Source organism: Scyliorhinus torazame, chromosome 1 (assembly GCF_047496885.1).
Source record: "Scyliorhinus torazame isolate Kashiwa2021f chromosome 1, sScyTor2.1, whole genome shotgun sequence".
NCBI lineage: Eukaryota > Metazoa > Chordata > Chondrichthyes > Carcharhiniformes > Scyliorhinidae > Scyliorhinus > Scyliorhinus torazame.
Genome location: NC_092707.1, coordinates 284,765,883 through 284,774,382, shown reverse-complemented (window position 1 = coordinate 284,774,382; position 8,500 = coordinate 284,765,883). Strand labels below are relative to the sequence as shown.

The following is an 8,500-nucleotide window of genomic DNA, read 5'->3' as shown; positions in this document are numbered from 1 at the left end:
CGAGGATACGGAGGTGTGTTAAGTAAGATTGAAAAGGCTCATCCTTACCCTGCAGGCGCTGCTTGAAGAGGTACTCATTGACTCAAAGCTCTCATTGACTTCCACACTGAAGTGTTCCTCGAATTTTAGAAGCACCGTCTTGTATTTCGTTTTGTCGTCGCCTTCCGCGAATGCCAGGGAGTTATAGATGTGGATGGCGTGTTGCCCCGCCGTGGAGAGAAGGAGGGCGATCTTCCTGGTGTCCAATGCATTCTCCCTGTCTGTGGCTTCTAGGAAGAGCTGGAAGCGCTGTTTAAACAGCTTACAGTTGACGCTACGATTTCCAGCGATTCGGAGCGACTGCGGCGGGCTGATGGTTTCCATGGAGCAGGATGCGGATTTCTGAGAGGGTGCAGGTAGGTCTCACAGTTGCTGGTTAGCTTCCACTACTGGTATCATGTCGTGTTGGGTGTTCCGATGCACAAATGATCCAACACGGCTGTAGATGGTACAACTCTGTTTTATTGTCTTAAACAATAACAACTACTAACTGCTGGCTGATGTTCATGCTTCACCAGCTAACCTGCGGACCCAGCCCTATCACTATCTTAGTGAGGCACTCAGCACATGGTCTATGTCTTAGTGGCACGCTGTGAGCTCTGTGCTCTGAGCTATCTCCTGGTAGAATGAGCGGGAACTGTGGTGTTCCCTGTTTTATAGTGCGTGTGCTCTCACTGGTGATTGGCTGCGATGTTGTGTGTGTGTTGGTTGGTCCAACTACCTGTCCATCAGTGTGTGTGTGATTGGACCATGATATGCTAATGTGGATATCATGACACCAACCTGTCAGCTTTGGCATCCACCTGCCTCTATTCCCCCCTTTGATCTGCTTCAGGTGGTGGGGTCTGAACTCCAGTCCAACCCCAACTTCCCAGGAGCAAAATAACGTGTCTATCATTCAGAACTCGGGAACATGACATTGAGAAATGGTCCAACCCATGCTTCCCGAGTCTATGATGAAAATCTAGCCCATGGCCTCAATTTAATGTTTCAGCTGAAAGACAGAGGCCAGAATTCTCCGATCATTGGGATTCTCTGTTCCCACCGGAAGCACAATCCCGCCCGCAGCTTCAATGGGAAATCCTTATAAAAAAGCGGCGCGAGTAGAGAATGGCACACTGCTGAGAAACATATAGCTCGGGGACCGGGGAATCCAACTCGGTATCTCCAGCAGCGCAGCACTGCCTCTGTAACACACTGTACTATCAGTCTTTGGAAGGGGCTTGAACCCGCAGACTTCACACTCAGAAACAGTAATGTTATCTACTGAGCCACAGGGGACATGAGATCCACTTCCAAACGGCACATCTTGCACCGAACATGGGAGATTATTTGCCACTGACCTGAAATTTGTGACATACTGGGAACAGTCACGGAAATTCAAATATGTACAGCTCATGGTGAAGTCCTGATATACAGTGGGAAAGAAATCCAGTTGGAAAATTTGCCCTTTAAGCCATGCTGATTTTAATTGAAGAGGCTGATATCCACTTATACAGAGTTAAATTTGAATAATTCCAACTAATATTCTTATCCAACTGCAAGGGTGGGTTAAAGTGCAATGAAGTTCAACATTAATGGCCTGATAGTAAATTATGCACTTACAAAAAACCTGTCTGTGATGTGTTTATGCCTGGTGCTCTCAATACCTGCCCCTTTATGACATGACCAAAGCAAGAATTAGAATTAATGATCTGATTGATAGGAGGGTACTACAAGGTTTTGCTTTTAGTGAGAGGCCAAGTTATTCAGTCCATTACACAGTACATTTTATCACATTTTATGACTTTTCACACTTTTTTATTAAGCATGTTGCATATTTTTCACTTATTTTATTACTCAATCTGCAATTCTAACCATGTGTTTATAATTTTTGATTTGAAATTTTAATAGACATCCAAATATAAGGAGAGGGATAAGTACAAATGGTAGAATTCTCAAATGGAAGAAAAGTGTGATCTATGTAGACATCAGGGAGGCAGCATCTGAAAAGGAAAAAGATGGGTTAATAGTTGTTGACCTTGTTCAGGACAGAAGCTATGCAATTTGTTGATTTAGAAAATAAACAGAGCTTTACATTTGAGGATATATGGCAACAGCTTTACATCAAAAGTGGTTTTCATGGCCAATTCGTGCTCTCATGATTTGAAGGCAGATCATAGCCAATAGCCAAGGAGCCTGTTGCACATCAATTCTACAAGCCCACAAGTGTGGAGTTAAGATTGCAACCCATGACTGCAATGCTCCAGTGAAGCCAAGTACAGGGTGATGAAGCAGCGTCTCCTCTTCCAGTTGGGCACATTGCAGTTCGCAGGACTCAACATTGAGCTCAGCAGCTTTGGATTGTATTGCCTCAATGCAAACCTCCCCATCCCACACAAAGCCGTCTCTGTCTTTTGTTCTTAAAGTTGCTATTTTTTGTTGCAGTCTCTCACAGCTACACTTTAAAATCTGACACATTCCCCTCAGTTCTGGTGAAGCGCCAAAAGGACTCAAAATGTTAACTCTGCTTTCTCTTCATGCCCAACCAGTTTACAGCCCTAAATTATAAAATAAGCACAAGTGGTTTTCTTAATGCTCTCTCAAGTGTGAAAATCCAGCCTGCTTCCACATTCTTCAGCCTTTTACCTTAATGTGCTAGTTTTCAGGATGGAGCTTTCAGCCTGTGTCGAGTGATTTTCACTTGCTTTGCAATAAAGTATTTTACTTGAGAATAGCATCTGAAGTGATAATTTTGCATGTTGGATTGTAGAGGGGATGAATGTATAGGTGCCTAAGTCACTGAAAGTGAAAGGACAGGCTGAGAGAGTGGTGAATAAAGCAAATGGCATCCTCAGCATTATTAATAGTGGCATAGAGTACCCGAGGAAGGAGATGTTGAACTTATATCAGACTCTAGTTTGACCTCAGCTGGAGTATTGCGAGCCGTTCTGGGCACCGCACTTTAGGAAGGATGTGAAGGCATTGGAGAGAGCGCAGAAAAAATTCACGAGGATGGTTCCTGGGAAGTGGAACTTCAGCTGTGAAGATAAATTAGTGACGTTAGGACTGTTTTCTTAGCAGAAGGAAAGGCTGAGAGGAGATTTGAAAGCAGTGTAGTGAGAAACTGTTCCCACTTGTGAGAGGATGGAGAATGAGAGGGCGCAGATTTAATATAATAGGCAAAAAAAACAAACAGTATGAGGAACAGCATTTTCACTAAGGTGAGTAATTAGGGCCTAGAATTCACTGCCCGATAGTGTGGTGGAGGCAGCTTCAATGGAAGTATTTAAAAAGCAATTAGACTGTTATCAGAAAAGGAAGAATGTGCAGGGTTATGGGGAGAAGGCAGGGGAATGACACTAAGTGAAGTGCTCATTCGGAGGGCCGGTGCTGACATGTTGGGCCGGAGGGCCTCCTTTTGCGCTGTAACAATCCTGTGATTCTTTACAGTAAGCTTGAAGTTACCAAATTGAAAGTGTCAGTCAAGTATCCCGTAGATAGATGTTAAAAATACTGAGTGGGGTAATAATAATAATAACCGCTTATTGTCACAAGTAGGCTTCAATGAAGTTACTGTGAAAAGCCCCTAGTTGCCACATTCCGGCGCCTGTTCGGGGAGGCTGGTACGGGAATTGAACCCGCGCTGCTACCTTGTTCTGCATTGCAAGCCAGCTGTTTAGCCCACTGTGCAAAACCAGCCCCTTTCATTCTTAATCCCTTGGTCACAACCTGGAACATTAGCAAGAAGCTGCACCTGATTTCCTGTGGAGTTATCTTAACCGATAGATCTGTGTTCATTTGCATCCATTCTCTCTGCAGGAAGCTCTGCAGGAAGGCTGAAGGTGAACTCCCCCCCACCCTCCCCCCAGTGTTTCTTATCATTTGAATGGAGAACGTTCCTCTATTTGCCACCGTCAGGGCTGTGAACTTAAGGTTAGGGAAGTGACAGTGTTACCCTGGAATGCAACTGGGCAAGAGATCATTTGAGATCTAATAGAATGATGGCACTATAGATGAATATTAAGGTGTTATTGGAGGAAATGGTGGATGAATCAATACCAACACAGTCGGTAGGCCAGAGAAAGTGGAGGCTGTATTTTATATGGCGTTGCTGGATTTGATAACCCTCACTGGGACCATGAGGGATCACTTATCGATCTCCCCATCGGGCCCGCGGAGTATGGGTTTCCATGGTAATGGGCGGAGGGCCATCCAGCCGGGATTCATTATCAAGCCCTTTAGGTATCTTCCCAGACCCGGACTGTCTATTCCTGTTAGTACCAGGCTGGGACACTTGTGTTGTATGCCGTGAGTTTGACTTAAAATAAAACTAATTAAACCTTTATCTTCGTGTCACCTGGATTACTACGCTGAGGAAGTGAGTGGGTGGATTTCTTTTTAAAAAAATAATTTTTATTCAAATTTTCACAAAATATCAACAAAATACAGAAAGAAAAGAATAACCCCCCCCCCCCACCCCCATATACATAAATAATAAATTAACAACCTTCATCAACACAAAGGCAGAAATACACGCCCACTCAAGAAAAACAAATCAAACCCGCCCCCCCCCCGGGGTTGCTGCTGCTGCTGACCATCTTCTAACGTTCTGCCAGGAAGTCTAGGAATGGTTGCCACAGCCTGAAGAACCATTGTACCGATCCCCTTAAGGCAAATTTCACCCTCTCCAATTTAATAAATCCCGCCATATCGTTGATCCAGGATTCCATGCTTGGGGGCCTCGCATCCTTCCACTGAAGAAGAATCCTTCGCCTGGCTACCAGGGACGCAAAGGCCAGAATCACGGCCTCTTTCGCCTCCTGCACTCCCGTCTCCTCTGCCACCCCAAATATTGTGAGCCCCCGGCCCGGCTTGACCCTGGATCCTACCACCCTCGACACCGTCCTCGCTACACCCTTCCAAAATTCCTCCAGCGCTGGGCATGCCCAGAACATATGGGTGTGATTTGCTGGGCTCCCTGAGCACTTAACACACCTGTCCTCGCACCCAAAGAACCGGCTTATCCTTGCCCCGGTCATGTGAGCCCTATGCAGCACCTTAAATTGAATGAGGCTGAGCCTCGCGCAAGAGGAGGAAGAATTCACTCTCCCCAGGGCATCCGCCCATGTCCCCTCATCAATCTTCTCACCCAACTCCTCCTCCCACTTACCCTTTAGCTCTTCCACCGAGGCCTCCTCCTCCTCCTGCATCACCTGATACGTTGCCGAGATCCTCCCCTCTCCAACCCACACCCCCGACAGCACCCGGTCCTGGACCCCGCATGGCGGCAACAGTGGGAACCCCACCACCTGCCGCCGAACAAACGCCCTTACCTGCATATATCTGAAGGTGTTACCCGGGGGGGAGCCCGAACTTCTCCTCCAGCTCACCCAGGCTCGCGAACTTCCCGTCCACAAACAGGTCCCCCATCCTTCTAATACCTGCCCTGTGCCAGCTCAGGAACCTCCGTCCATCCTCCCCGGGACAAACCGGTGGTTCCCCTGTATCGGAGACCACACCGAGGCCCCCACCTTCCCCCTGTCTCCATTGCTCCCACATTTTGAGGGTAGCTGCCACCACTGGGCTTATGGTATACCTCGTTGGAGGAAGCGGCAGCGGCGCCGTCACCAGCGCCTCCAGGCTCGTGCCCACACAGGACGCCATCTCCAGCCTCTTCTATGCCCCCCCTCCCCCTCCATCACCCACTTACGCACCATCGCCACGTTGGCAGCCCAGTAATACCCACAGCGGTTCGGCAGCGCCAACCCCCCCCATCCCTGCACCACTCCAGGAACACCCTTCTCACCCTCGGGGCCTTCTGCGCCCATGTAACCCCATAATGCTCCTATTAACCCGCCTGAAGAAGGCCTTAGGGATCAGCCTCAGGGATGGAGAGGCACTGGAACAGGAACAAAAATCTCGGGAGCACCATCATTTTAACTGACTGCACCCTACCCGCCAGGGAGAGTAGCAGCACGTCCCACCTCTTAAACTCAACTCCTCCACCATTTGCTCCACCAGTCTTGTGAAGTTAAACTTATGCAGGGCTCCCCAACTCCTAGCCACCTGGAACCCCAGGTACCTGAAACTCCTCTCCGCCCTTTTTAGTGGGAGCTCACCAATCCTCCTCTCCTGGTCCCCTGGGTGCACTACGAACAACTCGCTCTTCCCCATATTGAGCTTATACCCGGAGAAATCCCCAAACTCCCTGAGGATCCTCATCACCTCCGGCATCCCCCCACCGGGTCCGCCACATATAACAGCAAATCGTCCGCATAGAGCGACACCCGATGTTCCTCCCCACCCCGCACCAGCCCCCTCCAATTCCTTGACTCCCTCAATGCCATGGCCAGGGGCTCAATCACCAGCGCAAAGAGCAGGGGGGACAGGGCAGCCTCGACCCCCGGTATAACCGAAAATACTCTGACCTCCTTCTGTCCATGGCCACACTCGCCACCGGCGCCTCATACAGCAACTTAACACACCTGACAAACCCCTCCCCAAACCCGAACCTTTTCAGCACCTCCCACAGGTACCCCCACTACCCGATCAAAGGCCTTCTCCGCCTCCCCTTCCACCGCTGGCATCATTATAACATTCAAGAGCCTCCGTACATTCGTATTCAGCTGTCTCCCTTTCATGAACCCGTCTGATCCTCGTGAATGACCCGCGGCACACAGTCCTCTATCCTCGTGGCTAAAACCTTCGCCAACAACTTTGCATCTACATTTAGAAGTGAGATCGGCCTGTATGACCCACATTGTAGGGGATCCTTGTCCCGCTTCAGGATCAAGGAGATCAGCGCCCGAGACATCGTCGGGGGCAAAGCCCCACCTTCCCTTGCCTCGTTAAAGGTCCGTATAATTCTTATAAAATTCGACCGGGAACCCATCTGGCCCTGGTGCCTTCCGTGCCTGCATGCTTCCTATCTCTTTGACCAACGCCTCCAACCCAACCAACGCCCCAGCCCCATCACCTGCCCCTCCTCCACCCTCGGGAATCTCAACCGGTCCAGAAAGCGACCCATCCCTCCCTCCTCCAGTGGGGGCTCGGACCGGTACAGTTTCTCGTAGAAGTCCCTGAAGACCCCATTGATACCCACCGCACTTCGCACCATGCTCCCTCCCCCATCCTTAACTCCCCCGATCTCCCTAACTGCCTCTCGCTTCCGAAGCTGGTGCGCCAGCATCCGGCTCACCTTTTCTCCATATTCAGATACCGCCCCCTGCGCCTTCCTCCACTGCGCCTCCGCCTTCCTGGTGGTCAACAGATCGAATTCGGCCTGGAGGCTGCGCCGCTCCCAAAGCAATCCATCCTCCGGGACCTCCGCGTACCTCCTGTCCACCCTCACCATCTCCCCCACCAGCTTCACCCTCTCTCTCTTCCCCCTCCTCTCCTTATGGGCCCAAATGGAGATCAGCTCTCCGCTGACCACCGCCTTCAGTGCCTCCCAGACCACCCCCACTTGCACCTCCCCATTGTCATTAGCCTCCAGGTACCTCTCTATGCACCCTCGAACCTGCCCGCTCACCTCCTCGTCTGCCAGCAACCCCACCTCTAAGCGCCACAGCGGGCGCTGGTCCCTCTCCTCCCCCAGCACGAGGTATACCCAATGCGGAGCGTGATGGGAAATGGCTATCGCCAAGTACTCAGTATCTTCCAGTATCGGAATCAGCGCCCTACTCATAACAACAAGAAGTCAATCCAGAATAGGCCTTGTAGACATGGGAGAAGAATGGGAATTCCCTGGCCTCGCAAACCTCCATGGGTCCACCCCTCCCATCTGGTCCATGAACCCCCTGAGCACCTTGGCCGCCACCGGCCTCCTACCCGTCCTAGACCTGGAGCGATCTAGTGCCGGGTCCAGCACCGTATTGAAATCCCACCCCATTATCAGGCCCCCTGTCTCCAGGTCCAGAATCTGGCCCAACATACGCCGCATGAAGCCCACATCATCCCAATTCAGGGCATATACATTGCCCAACACCACCCGCTCCCCCTGCAGCTTGCCACTTACCATCACATACCTATTGCCATTGTCTGCCACGATGCTCGACACCCCGAACGACACTCCCTTCCCCACCAAGATCGCCACCCCCCGGTTTTTACATCCAACCCCGAAAGAAGCACCTGGCCTACCCACCCCTTTCTCAACTTTACCTGATCTGCCACCCTCGGGTGGGTCTCCTGAAGCATGGCCAAATCTGCCTTCAGCCCCTTCAGGTGCGCGAACACCCGGGCCGTTTGACTGGCCCATTCAGTCCCCTTACGTTCCAGGTTATCAGCCGAATCAGGGGGCTACCCACCCCCCTTCACCGCCGACTAGCCATATCCCCTCCTAGGCCAGCCACGTGCCCGCGCCCCCTGCACGGCCTGTTCCCCACAGCGGCAGACCACCGCCCCAACCTCCTCTACCGACTCCAGCTCCCCCTTGGCCATTCCATCAGCAACCCGGTTCCCCCCCCCCTTCCCCCCCTCC

General features: G+C 50.9%; 1 long non-coding RNA gene across 2 annotated transcripts in view; it reads right to left on the bottom strand.

The window, feature by feature from the left end:
• Positions 1 to 539: 539 nt before the first annotated feature.
• Positions 540 to 8,500, bottom strand: part of LOC140421945 (uncharacterized) — an 83,691-nt gene continuing 75,730 nt past the window's right edge. For both annotated transcript variants that reach the window (XR_011947175.1, XR_011947176.1), the window contains one exon: positions 540 to 2,024. This is a non-coding gene — a long non-coding RNA (uncharacterized lncRNA). The remainder of the gene's footprint in view (positions 2,025 to 8,500) is intronic.